Raw genomic sequence first — 17,061 nt, 5'->3', positions numbered from 1 at the left:
CTGGGAAACATGTAAATGAAGGGATCAAAGAGTGTTCACTCTCTGTTGATTCCTAGTCAACTTGGTATGGGGTAAGTGAAATATTCTAAAGCTCTAAATTCTTCACACTGCTTTAGCACATACTATTTTGTATTTAGTCATCCCTCTGTAATATAGCCTTAGCCTCTGTAACTGCGAGGCATAAGCCCTTGTATGGTTTAAGTGTTTTTCTGAAAGGAGTGCAAGTGTTCTGCATCCTAGCCTTTTGTCCATGGCCGCTCTTGCAAATCCTTTAATTTGTAATTTAAGGCCATCTAGAATGGGCACTCATTGCCCCTGTATGTTTGATAATTGTTCATAGACGAGTGAGTAACATATTGCAACAAGCTTGTGCCTCTTAGAGGCTTTACTACAGTAACCTTTTGGAGCTCAGTCTCCTGGAATGTGAATGAGTGGAGCAAAGATGCTCTTGTAGTAGTATGCCTATTTAGAGCTATATTGCTCATCCGTTATACATTATTGTGTCGATAATTTTCTGTATTGTGCCTGATTTTTGACTTAAAGTCATTGTTGTTGTGGGAGCTGACGAGCTCAGCTTTATATTGTTGTTATTCATTCAGATTATATATAAAATTTTAAAATTAAAAAAGAAAAGACGGAAAGAAAAATTTCAAAACTAAGTGCTTTAACATATGCTCTGGTCATTTCCCTGTCCAAGAATTCACCCCGGCACGTTTTTACGCCTCTGCGTTCCACGAAATCCCCGGAACAAGTGGTAGCAGAGCGTGGTCAAATGGACTTGGTCAAAGCCCATTTTGACGACTTTTCTTAAAATTTGATATCGAACACCAGAAAATTTTTCTCTTTCCTGATTTTTCTAAATTTGGTGAACAATTTTCGTTCATTTGATGCTACAGGGGTTCCTGCTCCTTTGTGTTTGCGCAAGGAAGAAATTTTTTATGAACTATCTATTAGAAAGGTCCAGTCTAGTGGCACGGTTAAAACAGACGCATCTAGACACAAAGATTCTTTAGAGTTGCCCATCAGTACTCCTGTGCATGGAGAGAAAGAAATTGGCTACGCATAACCACGATCACCACTGACATTACTGAACTTGCCTCTGTGAACATTCTTGTATGGCTAACTCCCTGGTTCGGCATATTTCTGAGTTGTCTAATAATGTTAATCAATTGTTGTCCGGTTCTGCGAGTGGGAAGAGTGACTATGCTGCCCCATTAGACGTCAAGACGGAAGAGGACCCTAATAAGTCTTGCCAGAGTGGAGAATCGATTGAGCCACAACAACTTTCTGCCCTATCCGAACAAGTTGGAAAACTCATTGGTAACAAACAACATCGTCCTGTTTTTTCAGTATGCATCTTTCGAACCTCATCAACCGCCGGTGCCTTCTCCGATAATATCACCGGGTTTTAGAAATTTACCTCACCCTTTAGCCATATGTTGCTTAAGGAAATTTAGAAATTCTCGGTTAATTCAACTTATGATATAATAGCATTCCAAAGATTTCTTGTGTAATTCCAGGACCATACCTTAGTGCTTGCCCTCCCACATTCAAATATCAAAGATCATTTTTCCTTACACTGTTGGGGTTCTATCAGGTAAAGTTGTTAAGGCGATATCGGAAAGGAGTTCCATCGAAACCTTCCACACCTATTTGTTGGCGAAATTTATCCCTGCAAGAGCTTTGTCATCTCTAGTTCAAAAATATTACTTCCGAGTCCAAAGGCTAGATGAAAATATAGCAGATCTCATACAAGACTTTAAGTTTTACACCCGGGTGTTTGCCTTGCATTATACTGAAGGTGAAATAGTACAAAAAATTATTGAAGGGATTACTCCATCTTATAGATCATATTTATTTTTTACTTCCCGTCCGGAAACGTTTTCAAAACTTGAGGCTCTGTCCGTGTCCGCGGAAAGAGGAGGTATGCAGATACTCTGCGATTGGCTAGGGAACCACCTACGTCTTCTAATATTTCTCGGCCACCACCTCGCCGAACCTTCTCTCCTGGCAAATGTTATGCGTATGGGTCGGCGGACCATCTTATGAATAAGTGACGTCTATTAAAAAGTATGTACCTAGAAATGGAGCATCGTCTTCCCAAGAATGTTTCAAATGCGGATTGTTCACACACCTCGCTAAAAACTGTAACTCACCAAATGGTGCACATTCGTGCTCTATTTCTGGCTTTACCTCTGCTAACCAAAGCAACAGAAAGTGACCAGCGTGCCCAGCTGAGTCACCACTATCAGCTTCTCAGGGTTCAGCCCAGTTCAGTTCTGGCATCGAATTTTCTGAGGAAGGAAGGTCCTAAAGAATGTCTCAAAATTTCATCCGATACTCCAGGATTTGTGCCCTTCCTAAGGGGGGATGTAACCGACGAGGGGTCAAAAAATCGAAATTTTGAAAAATATGTTTTCCGTATGTATGGTCTTATATATATATTGTGTGAAAGTTTCAAGCTCATAACTCAACTAGAAGAATTTTTTTAAAATAATTTATATATGATGTTGCATACATATAGCCACACCCCATTCTATGTCATTCAATAATCTTATATTTATTATATTCTACTCACTGGTCATAAAATTATTTTTCTCTATGGAACATCTCCATAGATGTGTTCTCTTTGCAATATGATGTGTAGTTTTGGCACTAGGTAGCAGTGTGTTTTGTTTTGGAATCTTCCATGCTACAGATGTGTTGATATTTAGGCCTATATGAGGTTTTGTTGAAGTGTGATCTGTGTTCTGCACTTGTGATTGTGAAGTTATTATTAAAATGCCAAGAGTCAAATCCTGTTTCAAGAAACAGAAATTCAAGGGAAATGTTCATACCAGGAAGGTAATTCAGCCATCAGAACTGTCAGCTCAAGAACATAACCTATCAACTTCATTTACAAAACTTCGCTCTGACTTTAGCGGCCAGGTACAAGTTGAAGGTGAACAGTTTTCTACCTCTGGATATAGACTGATTGATCTAAAATTGTTGTCACAGGCTATTCGTGTTTCATGTGTGTGTGTGAATTGTAAGAAACCAATGTGTCTCAGTGTTGTAGAAAAGAAGAGAGTAGGTTTAGCTTGTGAACTGACAATTTTTTGTGAATTGTGCAATAACAGGTCATCATTTGAGACATCTTCAAAGATATCCTCTGGTATTTATGACTGTAATTACAGATTTACTTATGGTATGAGATGTATAGGGAAAGGTAGGGAAGGTTGTAATATATTTTGTGGTGTGATGAATATGCCACCACCCATTGCAAGGTTTGATAAAATAAACAAACATATTTTGAAAGATGTCAGTGATGTGGCCAAGGAAAGCATGGCAGTGGCAGTGAAACAAATTGTAAAAGACAGAGAAATTGAACTACAGGTGTTGGAGGAGAAGACTGAGGTTCCAACAGATCTCTGTGTTTCAGTCGATGGTTCATGGATGAAGCGTGGGCACACTTCTCCCTATGGAGTGTCATCCATAATCAGCATTGAATCAGGGAAAGTTATAGATGTTGAAACAATCTCTAAATATTGTCATGAGTGTTCTGTTAGGAAGAAACTAGTACTGAATTAGAGAATGAATGGCAAGAAAAACACTCTCATGTTTGTTACAAAAATTACAGTGGATCAAGTGGTGGTATGGAGCCAGCTTCTGTAGAGAAAATGTTCTATTGCTCACAAAATATGTATGGTGTTAGATATACTTACTACCTAGGTGATGGTGATTCTAAATCTTTTAAATCTGTAGTTGACAGTAAACCATATGACTGTGAGGTGACCAAGTTAGAATGTGTGGGGTCATGTCCAGAAACGAGTTGGATCCAGGCTGCATCGTTTACTGAAGGAAGGTAACGGCCAAAAATTAGAAGATGGGAAACCGCTTGGTGGGAGAGGGAGACTTACCCAGAAGGAAATAGACTCTTTTCAGGTTTATTATGGAAAGGCAATTAGAGAAAACAACAGCAGTGTTGATGCTATGAAAACTGCTGTTTGGGCTACCTTTTTCCACAAAATATCCACTGACAAAAATCCAGTGCACAATCTGTGTCCCAAGGAAGGGTGGTGCAAGTACAACAGAGATATCCATACCTACAGGCACAATAATTCACTTCCAGAGGCGTGATGCTAGCCATCAAGCCCATATTTAGGTCTCCTGCTGATCCAGAACTCCTGAAACGTTGTTTGCATGGCAAAACTCAGAACAATAATGAGAGTTTTAATAATCTGGTTTGGTTGAGATGCCCTAAAACAACATTTTGTGGTTTGAAGGTGTTGAATATAGCAGTGTATGATGCTGTTCTGTATTTTAATGAAGGGAACAGGGGTAGAATTGAAGTCCTAAAGAGGGCTGGAATGGATCCTGGTGTTTTCACTACACACTCCCTTCAAGAAATTGACCAGCGAAGGATTGACAAGGCTGAGGTATCACAAACTCATCTGGAAAAACAGAGCAAAATGGAGAAAAGGTCCAGAAGGAGAGCACGAGAAGATGAAGATGAAGACCAGGGTTATCATTGTGGTAGCTTTTGAGAGGCAAAGTACCTCAGATGTGAGTAACAGTACATTACCAAATTTAGACTTCAATATTTTCATCGCAAAGGTACAATTTTCTCTGAAACCCCAAGAACTAAAGTACTGAAATTTTCAGACACTGTTTATTGAGTGACAGTACACATATTTATGAAGAATTATGCTTCTATCTAATCATTTGTTCAATCTGCAAGCATTTACATTGATTTTTTTACTATCGTTTACAACATCCTAACTTCAAATTACCATAAAAATACATTTCTGATTGTATTTCCATAATTCTTCATAAAGTTAGAGATAATGTCATGTACATAAAAGTGTAAAAATATCAACCCAGAGTATTTTGCAGTTTTGTTTTAAAGTGTACCTAAACAAGGGGAAGTAACAAACTTTTTAAACTGACTGTACTGGTGCCATTTTATAACACAGATAGTTTTTGTTTGTTGTATAATAGCCCAATCGTTTATAATTAACTATGCAAAATTTCGTCTTTTTATGTCTTATGTTGTGGACTCAGTAAACTTTTAAATCCAGCAATGCATTCTCGGTTACATTCCCCCTTTTAACTGAAATCATTAACGAATCGGTCACAGCCCTTTTAGATTCAGGAAGTATTGCCTCCATTATTTGTGGAGAATGGTATTCCAAATTAAAGTTGTATTTTAAATTTCCTGAATATGTTACTTCTTCTATAAAATGTGTTTCGGTTAATTCTTCACCTCTAGACATGCCCTGTCATGCTCTGTGATATTAGGGGCAGATTTCATGTCATATTCCGTCTCTGTGCTCAATCTTCGAAGTAAATTTTGCAAAATCAAATTTAAGGTTAATATCCATATAACTCTTTTAAAATATAACTCTGTATTGCAACCATAAGCTACAGTCTGAGAACACCGAGACACCTCAGGTGTGCTCAGTTCATAAATTAGACGCACATAAAACAAATCGAAGGATGTGGCATGCATAGGAAATATGACTGAATTGTGGCATATAACAAATAAAATACAGAAGAAAATTAATATATGGCATGGTTTATTAATCACAAAATACTCTCAAATTGTCATCCTCCTAACTTGTGATGATGTGAATGATCGTTAACGAATTAAAAATGTATCTCTTGAAGTACAAAAGAAATAATCAAATGGGGTGGTACATGATTTCATACCCTATCTTGTCCTAGCAAATCGTAATTACATATTCATTTAATATTTTGATCAGATAAACAGATTCCGTTTGATTTATTGAAAGTTCTGGATTCAGACGATCAGCTCTGAAATATTAAAAGAAAAAAATTGAATTAACTTTTGCTCAAAATCCCATTAAATTCCTCTTATTGATTCAAAACTTTACGATTCTTTACAATTACATAATTTGATGCTTCAATTTCTGTTTAAAACTGAGTCGGCTCAATGAAATAATAATCTGTTCCATTACCAGTCGCTTACTGGATTAACAAAATTAAATAGATAAATTACTAAAGTCTGAAAATGCAATACGCATTTAAAAAATGGTCTGCCTAACTCAAATTCAATTTCTTCAATGCCATATCACAACTACTAAATGCAAATAACGAAGACATTAACATCATCCGCATCGTGTAACAATATCTGAGACAAAAAAAATCAACTCCAAAACACCATAACCATACAATAATACAAAAATACGCTACTATTTACACCCTATTTTACATTATCTACACATGTGGCTACGTAAAAAACGATCATATTGTCAGAGTATTACAGAATAATTTGATCATATTGCCGGAGTGTCATTGTATAAGTTTATCATAGCTGAAGGTATCGTGAAATTTCTAAAGTTTAATCCGATGACCTGGATGAAAATCCTCGAATATACTGGAAATCTCGAGTTCAGTCAAAGTCTCGAATGGTGTTCTAGAACTATTGTAAATTATCGTGAACATTAAAGTCGTGAATAATAGAGAACTCGGAATAAATCTAATTAAGATTACCTCTTCGAAAACGTACACAAATTCAAACATACGTAGGTTCCATATCCTAAACCACGCAAATATCTATCATAATCCACTATCAACTTATCACTTGCCTCAATAACTATATGGCGTGATTCTACTCTCGAAGAATTACTTCGCTTATTCATTATAAAATCACTTCTCTCGAAGACTAAATTATGACATTAACCGTAGCAAAATCTCCAATAACGATTCCTACTGTACAATTATACATTTGTGATCCACCCCGGGATATCACAAACTCAATCTAACATCACATAACAAGTTCTACGCGTGTATAATTCTCGAAGATTCAATCCACCTACCGGTTCTCATATCTGGATTCAACTATCTTTGTTCCGCAGGATTATCTACACGGGTTCTGATCCAAAATAACGGAATCATTCCTCTTTTAAGACTTTAAGTTCCAATATTTTACGATGATACACCCCAATAAATACCATGCGCGGTTATATCTCATTTCTGTACGATGACTGTACATCCAGAAACATCTATTCTACATAAACGTATGCTCTAACATTATTCCACCAATTGTGGCTATAATAAAGCTGAAAGATACACTCCGAGAATTGTCACTACCTGACACACTTACTATACCACATACGCTGTATACGCCGTTCCAATATCACGTTATTATCTGACAAGAATAAATATGAAGATTTTCTACTGTCTTTATAATATGGTAAAGTACTACAACAACATAACTAAAATATACTGCCAGACCATTTACTAGTTACTACTACGTAACTACACTTCTACCAAACAGATTATCTTAGACAATTGTGTCGACTTAGCTTTAAGGCGTCTTCACGATGTCGAATAACTGGTCGTCCTCTGGAATAATATAGTCATAGGTGCCTTCCTCTCATCCTGTCGCCTGTCAGCTGGTCACATGGTTTTAAGCTTCCATTTCAGCACCAACACATATAGTAGTATATGACAAAACCATGATGATATTCATTACTATCCTCTTGAATTTCAGGCTGAAACTATTACAAGAAAGATTAGTAAATTTGCCACACAACACTTCCTGTAGATATCGTTTAAATATTACACACGGTAGGCAGCTCAACTTAACTTGACGTCCGCTATGTTACGTACGTTGACAAGAATAATATTCTGAGTAGTATATTTGAATGGTCCAACTATGTTAATACAATCCAACTTCCACAATTCAATCTTTAATTATCGCCGTCCGCTCTCGAACCAAGGATTTATCTCAACAGCGTATCAAACTCCACTGAAGTCCGGCGACTGGCAGACACACTAGCCCAATAACCTACTTCTCTTCACAGCTGACCGGCTGGACTCCTTGATACTCCACGCACGAGCGTTCGAGCCGGAACTCTAGTCAAATGAGCAATAATAATCATTTTCCACACTGGTTTCATTTGTAAACTAATGTTCAGGAGCGTTGTTATCATTATTATTATAATCGTTATTTTTGACATACACATTAATTTTCTATCATGCTATTCTGATAGTATCACAAATCGTTCATATGGTTTGTTATGACCGGTGTGAAACTCAGTTTCTCGAATGCTAGGGATGCGCGCTCTGTTTTTCTTTCTTTTCTTTCTTTCTTTCTTCTTTTCTTTCTTGGGCGGTTACTCCTAGTCGTTGACATCCAAATACAGTTTTATAGCTTAAACCATTAATTCGAAAATTATTATGCTCACAGGTGAATTCATTGAGACTCCAAAGAGTACTAGTTCGAAGATATGCCACTCCATCCACATATTCAAGCCATCCGGCCTATTGAAACTGTCACATACACCCCATACGTCGACAAAATTTTATTCTATGAATAAAATTTTCCAAATAGATAACACGTGGCAGTTTCCAATCATGTCTTACTGTTAGAATAATTGAGGGAATTCACGCCTATAGTGTTTATCAGGCTAAGGTCTCTAAATATGACTTGTCTTTATTCATCTGGCATATGGTATAATCGTAAATTTGCGGCATTGTAGATGAATTCATTCCGTCCGTCCAGACTCTGTACCTTATACGCATTGTTGTTGTAACTTTTCACAACTTTAAATGGACCCACATACAGCTTAGCAAACTTGCCGTATATTCGTTCCGCAGGATTAGACATAGCTGGTTTGCGGACTAACACGAGTTCAGATACTCTTAGAGGTCGGTGGTATCTTTTCTTTTCTACCCTCTTAAGGCGAATGTTAGCCCGTTTCCTTAAGTGTTCTGCTGTTAGTTCGATGCATCTGTCATGTGACGGTCTAGCATCAGGTGGACACGGAAGAATACTACTCCATGGTCGAACTGGGTAACTATTGTGATGAGTGACTGCTGGAATTTGGCCCGTAGATTCATGAATTGTATTATTGTGATATTCCATTAAAATGGGCAAGACTTTTATCCAATCCCAATGGTGATCTCCACAATATAGCCTGCAAAACTTAGCTATCTCCGCCATAATTCGCTCTGCGGGGTTTCCAGCTGGATAACGAATTGAATTAAACACATGCTTGATCCCAAGTTGTTGCATAGCGTGCCGAAATTCGTCAGATGTGAATTGTGACCCATGATCTGACAAAATAAATTCAGGTTTGCCCATTTGAGGTATTACAGTTCTGGTAATACGTCTCACAACAGATTTAGCATTGGGCTTCTGGATAGCACACAAAGATACAAATTTAGAAAATACATCGACCGTTACTACAACATGCTTATTGCTTTTAGCCGACCTTGGCAAAGGGCCGAAGAGGTCGATTGCGAATAGTTCTTTGGGCTTACTAGGCAATAATGGTATAGGTTGTTGCTTGAGTAGGTGTGTATTTGTTTTTACTCTTTGACAGAGGTCACATGTCTTAAGGGTTGTCCTAACGGATTCTCGCATCTTTGCCCACGTAAATGTTTCCTGTAGCGTGGCCACAACCTTGTCAATACCAGCATGACCTGTAGTTCTATGCGCTAACCAAATAATTCCTTTCCACAGCTTGGTTGGAACTACTATCCTTAATTTACAGTGTTCTTTGTCTACAAATTTAAGCAGAATATCATCCCTGAGCATATAATTATGGGCCAGCTTGTGTACTTCCATATAACCCGGGTCGTCAACTGTGATTTTATGGTTAAAATAATTAATCAGTTTCTTAGTAAACTCATCTCGTCGCTGAGACTGACGTAAATATTTAAGCTTACGAAGAACCTCTTTGTCTACATCAGCTAACTCTACTTGACATATTTGGGCCGTATCCTCATTTGGGTTTCGACTTAATACATCTGAAATAATATTATCTCGACCACAGCAGTACTCAATGTCAATGTAAAACTGTTGGATGAATAATGACCAACGCGTTATCCTCTCACTAATAAACGAAGATCTCATCATAAACGTCAAGGCTTGATGGTCTGTTCTCAAAATTATGGGGTGGCCGTAGATGATTTTCCGCCAGTGTTGTAGAGCATTAACTATCGATAACAATTCCAACTCCGTGGTATTGTAATGAGTTTCATGACCTCTCAATTTCCTACTGTAAAAAGCTAAGTACGTTCTCTTTTTACGGTCATTCAAATCTTCTTGGTATAGTACAGCACCTGTCCCCACGATAGAAGCATCTGTCTGTATAATGAATTTCTTCTTAAAGTCGGGGTAACCTAGCTTGATGTAGTCATTGAGCATCTGTTTGGTTTTCTGGAACGCTTCGGAACATTCTTCATTCCAGCACCAACGGTTATTCTTATGTAAGAGGTTTTGCAAAGGAGCTACAGTTTGGGTATAAGCCGGGCAATGTTCAGAGAAGAACTGAAATAAACCAAGAAACTGTCTCACATGTTTAATCCTCCGCGGCATGGGGAAATTCTGAATAGCTTGCAACTTTACAGGGTTCGGTCTAATTCCATTTCCATCCACAATATGCCCCAAGAATAAGATTTCCAACTGGCAAAATTTGGATTTCTGAAGGTTGATCTTAAATCCAGTGTCCCTGACGTTCTTGAGCAGTTTCTCCAGGCTGTCCAAGTGTTCTCCAATAGTTTGGCTATGCAGTATGACGTCATCTACGTACCTTACAGTTTTACTCTTAAGTTCTTCTGTTAGATTCCTGTCTAACGCCCTGATTAATGCAGATCCTGATGTCTTTACGCCAAAGGGCAATCTCAAGAAGACGTAGGTTTGTTGGTCAAATAGGAAACCCGTGAACAATCTCGATTTTTCATACAATAAGATATGGTGATAAGAAGAAATAAAATCGATACCTGAGAAATATGACATTCCCCTGAACTTCCTAATTAGCTCTTTAACTGGTGCTACCTGGTCATATTCTGGAATAAGCCGGGAATTTAATTGTCTAGCATCCAAACACAAACGAAGAGACCCATTTGGTTTACGCACGACGGTAATAGAATTTACAAATGGTGTGGTTGCTTTGGCAATGATCCCCCGTGCTTCCATGGCGCGTATAATATCTGCAACCTCATCATGGTGTTTCTCTGGTATAGGATAAGGTTTAAGACGATACGGAGACCAATCATTTACCAGCAGTGTGTATTTAAAGTTAGGAATAACTCCAGGCTTATCATCAAAGACATCTTTGTATTCCATTAATAAAGAAAACAACCTCCTCCGATCTTGATCTACACAGTTGGCCTCTTGAGTTTTCTCCCTCACTAGTTTCTCAAAACTTTCTTCTTCGTCCTCAAGTGGTATCGTCTTCAGAGAAGTAAACATATTTTCTATTTCTTGTAAGTATTCAGCATTGAGATTCCCGTCCTCAAGTGATAATCGTTCCATATCTGACATCATACGGAAGTATATTTCCTTCTCAGGCAAGTTAATGATGATGTTGTGTTCACTAACAAAGTCGGCTCCCAATATAAGATTAAAATTGACTTTAGACATCACCAGAAACGTATGTGAAAATGTAGAATTACCCAGCGTAATATCGAGATAAACCTGTTCTTTGCATGTTACAGTTTTGTTCGGGATAACCCCTCTCACTTTTACATTCGAAACAGGTAAATTAGGAATATCACATCTCCTTTTTAATTCTTCAAATAATGGTTTAGAGATAACACTTATAGAAGCCCCTGTATCCAAAAGAGAATACACCTGAAGTCCACAAACACGCGTGTCAATTATAGGCAATCTGGTATATTTATGTATGGTAGCTGGTTGACAGTCCTCAATAAGATCTTCCGATTTGATGTACCAGGAGTTTACTTGAATAACCGTCCATCCCTCGTGTAGTCTAGAACTTTGTCCGGACATCTCAAATCCTGTTACAAAATCGGCGTTTTTTTGCACCTTTATCCTCTCCTGAAGTATTACTAGTGTATGTATCTGGTGGTTTGCCTTCCATGGCAGCTTTCCGATGTTTCTGATATTCCAATCCCTCTGCGCCTTCGACTCTGTCAGGATTTACATCTTGGTTGGTAATTGCTTGCTTCCATTTCTCTTTTTGTTCCTTTTCCTTTCGCAATTCATCCAAGTATTTCCTACTTTCTTGATAACGGTCTTCCATCTCTTCTCTGAAATTCCGCGATCCTTGTCGAAAATATCTGGGTCGATCGTAAGGCCTATTTCTTCGATTTTCCCATTGCTGACTAGGTATTCTGGTATTATTCCTATACCTAGTGTTTCTACTATCATCTCTTCCTCTATCTCGAAATCTTCTTCTGCGATCATTTCTCCTATCTTGAAATTGTCTCTGACGATCGCGCATTTCCTGGGGTTGATAATCTCTTTTTTTTCTCGTATCCTGTAAGTCAACATGTTGTTCACCAGCAGCGTCCATAACATTAATTTGAGGATTACTGGTTTTAGGTAGTCTGGATACTATTTGACTATTAGTCGTATAATCCAGCTGTCTGAGAATGGCCTCTGCTTGAACTGCGGTGTTAACGTTCGCGGCAATTAGAATACGTTGAACATCTGGAGGAAATTGTTTTGCAAGTGCTTGCAGCAACGCAGTTTCTTCCAATGGCTGATCTAACTCCTTCATGCGTCGTAATTGCAAGGAAAAATAATCTGCGTATCTAGTGGGTCCAGAACTTGTATATTTTCTCGAATATAGATCAAGCTGTAGGTGTTGTTGAAGTTCAACTCCCCAGTACCGTTGTAAAAATAAGCGTTTGAAGCTATCAAAATCGTCAAATAAGTACCGGAACGCGTAAAACCAATTAAGAACGTCACCCTCTAAGAATTTCTCTACTGTTCTCATGTGTCTTTCGGGCGAAATCTTATTATCCTACATGTATTCCTCTAAGTTATGAATAAAAATTTTAGGAGAAATTTCTTGGCGGCCATCAAATTTTCTGGGCTTATCCTCACTCATTCGGATAATATTTATAACCTGCTGATTTGCCGGTGTTGACATATCGGATGGGTTTAACGTCTGACCTGTAGTATTACCTAAATTATGTTGCTCCTGCTGACATTCATTCATAACTACTTCCGAATCGACCATCCCTTCCTGGATAACATCTTCTACGTGATTCTGCCTATCTTGTAAGGATTGTACTAAAGCTCGAGTACTGCGATCCTGAAGTTTGATCATGCTGACTTCCTTCTCTAACTTCTTTATGACGTCTGTATTTTCCTCAACTTTCAGATTGCTAAGTTTAGTGTCTTCACCTAAATTAATAATCTGTTCTAAAATATCGGTTTTATCGTTTTACTCCCCTTGTCTTAACATCCACGATTAACTGTGTTAACTCCGCGACGTCAGCTTGATTTCCACGCACATCTTTTCGAATGCCACTAATGTCTGCCTCTATTTGTGTTTGAACTACTTTAAGGTCCCCTGTCAACTCTTGTTTATCTCCCTGAATTTTCTCGTCAATGTCCTTTTACATAGAATCCATTTCATTCCTCACAGATTCCATAGTAGTTTTAATTATCGCCACGTCACTGTGCAAAGCTGTTACTTTTCCTGTAATTATCTTATTTTCTTCCTGCAACTGCGTGGTCAAGTTTCCAACCTTTTCGAGAGTTTTCTTTTGGTTTTCTCGACATTCCAAAACAATGTTGTCAATCCTACATTGTGTTTCCACAATTTTAGCCGTTAATTCATCTCGTCCTTTCTTGGATTCTTCCCGAAGTACTGTCCCTACTATATTAATTCGTTGCTCTAACTGCTCCAGATTTTTCTTACTTTCTTCCCTTATTTGTTCCAAATTTCGCTCCGCAGTTTTCTTACTTTCTTCCCTTATTTGTTCTAAATGCACCGCAGTTTTCTTACTTTCTTCCCTTATTTGTTCTAAATTTCGCTCCGCAGTTTTCTTACTTTCTTCCCTTATTTGTTCTAAATGTACCGCAGTTTTCTTACTTTCTTCATTAATTCTTTGCCCTAACAGTTCCAAGTTTCTCGTCTGCTCTTCCAATGCTTTCTTATTATCTTTACTTTCTTCATTAATTCTTTGCCCTAACAGTTCTAAGTTTCTCGTCTGCTCTTCCACTGCTTTCTTATTATCTTCCAATGCCGAAATAAAATCATTTCGTCCTCTCCTAGACTCTTCTCGCATGTCCTCTAACATAGCTCGCCATGCCTCAAAATCCATGATAATCCTATCACTTGTCAACTGACCTACGCTAACAGACGTCAAGATTTCGAGTCCGCCACCTATGACTATATTATTGAAATTATAGCATCAATTATGTACTTTAACCAGATCTTTCATTATTGTAAGCCTCAAAATCGGTTAAATATAAAGCTAATTGCCAAATACGCAATATTTGCTAGGACCCTACCTATCCAGGATGACACAGTCACTAATAAGTATAAATTCATGCCAAAGTATGCCACGTAATGCCACAGTTAAATGAAATAAAATTAGACCATCTGAAATCCGGATAAATTAGGCTTATCTCACGTCCTATGCATGGGAAAGCTATGATCGAGCCCCACGCTTGTAAAGCCATTAATGCAACCATAAGCTACAGTCGGAGAACACCGAGACACCTCAGGTGTGCTCAGTTCATAAATTAGACGCACATAAAACAAATCGAAGGATGTGGCATGCATAGGAAATATGACTGAATTGTGGCATATAACAAATAAAATACAGAAGAAAATTAATATATGGCATGGTTTATTAATCACAAAATACTCTCAAATTGTCATCCTCCTAACTTGTGATGATGTGAATGATCGTTAACGAATTAAAATGTATCTCTTGAAGTACAAAAGAAATAATCAAATGGGGTGGTACATGATTTCATACCCTATCTTGTCCTAGCAAATCGTAATTACATATTCATTTAATATTTTGATCAGATAAACAGATTCCGTTTGATTTATTGAAAGTTCTGGATTCAGACGATCAGCTCTGAAATATTAAAAGAAAAAAATTTGAATTAACTTTTGCTCAAAATCCCATTAAATTCCTCTTATTGATTCAAAACTTTACGATTCTTTACAATTACATAATTTGATGCTTCAATTTCTGTTTAAAACTGAGTCGGCTCAATGAAATAATAATCTGTTCCATTACCAGTCGCTTACTGGATTAACAAAATTAAATAGATAAATTACTAAAGTCTGAAAATGCAATACGCATTTAAAAAATGGTCTGCCTAACTCAAATTCAATTTCTTCAATGCCATATCACAACTACTAAATGCAAATAACGAAGACATTAACATCATCCGCATCGTGTAACAATATCTGAGACAAAAAAATCAACTCCAAAACACCATAACCATACAATAATACAAAAATACGCTACTATTTACACCCTATTTTACATTATCTACACATGTGGCTACGTAAAAACGATCATATTGTCAGAGTATTACAGAATAATTTGATCATATTGCCGGAGTGTCATTGTATAAGTTTATCATAGCTGAAGGTATCGTGAAATTTCTAAAGTTTAATCCGATGACCTGGATGAAAATCCTCGAATATACTGGAAATCTCGAGTTCAGTCAAAGTCTCGAATGGTGTTCTAGAACTATTGTAAATTATCGTGAACATTAAAGTCGTGAATAATAGAGAACTCGGAATAAATCTAATTAAGATTACCTCTTCGAAAACGTACACAAATTCAAACATACGTAGGTTCCATATCCTAAACCACGCAAATATCTATCATAATCCACTATCAACTTATCACTTGCCTCAATAACTATATGGCGTGATTCTACTCTCGAAGAATTACTTCGCTTATTCATTATAAAATCACTTCTCTCGAAGACTAAATTATGACATTAACCGTAGCAAAATCTCCAATAACGATTCCTACTGTACAATTATACATTTGTGATCCACCCCGGGATATCACAAACTCAATCTAACATCACATAACAAGTTCTACGCGTGTATAATTCTCGAAGATTCAATCCACCTACCGGTTCTCATATCTGGATTCAACTATCTTTGTTCCGCAGGATTATCTACACGGGTTCTGATCCAAAATAACGGAATCATTCCTCTTTTAAGACTTTAAGTTCCAATATTTTACGATGATACACCCCAATAAATACCATGCGCGGTTATATCTCATTTCTGTACGATGACTGTACATCCAGAAACATCTATTCTACATAAACGTATGCTCTAACATTATTCCACCAATTGTGGCTATAATAAAGCTGAAAGATACACTCCGAGAATTGTCACTACCTGACACACTTACTATACCACATACGCTGTATACGCCGTTCCAATATCACGTTATTATCTGACAAGAATAAATATGAAGATTTTCTACTGTCTTTATAATATGGTAAAGTACTACAACAACATAACTAAAATATACTGCCAGACCATTTACTAGTTACTACTACGTAACTACACTTCTACCAAACAGATTATCTTAGACAATTGTGTCGACTTAGCTTTAAGGCGTCTTCACGATGTCGAATAACTGGTCGTCCTCTGGAATAATATAGTCATAGGTGCCTTCCTCTCATCCTGTCGCCTGTCAGCTGGTCACATGGTTTTAAGCTTCCATTTCAGCACCAACACATATAGTAGTATATGACAAAACCATGATGATATTCATTACTATCCTCTTGAATTTCAGGCTGAAACTATTACAAGAAAGATTAGTAAATTTGCCACACAACACTTCCTGTAGATATCGTTTAAATATTACACACGGTAGGCAGCTCAACTTAACTTGACGTCCGCTATGTTACGTACGTTGACAAGAATAATATTCTGAGTAGTATATTTGAATGGTCCAACTAAGTTAATACAATCCAACTTCCACAATTCAATCTTTAATTATCGCCGTCCGCTCTCGAACCAAGGATTTATCTCAACAGCGTATCAAACTCCACTGAAGTCCGGCGACTGGCAGACACACTAGCCCAATAACCTACTTCTCTTCACAGCTGACCGGCTGGACTCCTTGATACTCCACGCACGAGCGTTCGAGCCGGAACTCTAGTCAAATGAGCAATAATAATCATTTTCCACACTGGTTTCATTTGTAAACTAATGTTCAGGAGCGTTGTTATCATTATTATTATAATCGTTATTTTTGACATACACATTAATTTTCTATCATGCTATTCCGATAGTATCACAAATCGTTCATATGGTTTGTTATGACCGGTGTGAAACTCAGTTT

This window comes from Anabrus simplex, chromosome 3 (assembly GCF_040414725.1).
Source record: "Anabrus simplex isolate iqAnaSimp1 chromosome 3, ASM4041472v1, whole genome shotgun sequence".
Classification (NCBI taxonomy): domain Eukaryota; kingdom Metazoa; phylum Arthropoda; class Insecta; order Orthoptera; family Tettigoniidae; genus Anabrus; species Anabrus simplex.
The sequence above is the reverse complement of the archived record's forward strand: the minus strand, read 5'-3'. Positions refer to the sequence as shown.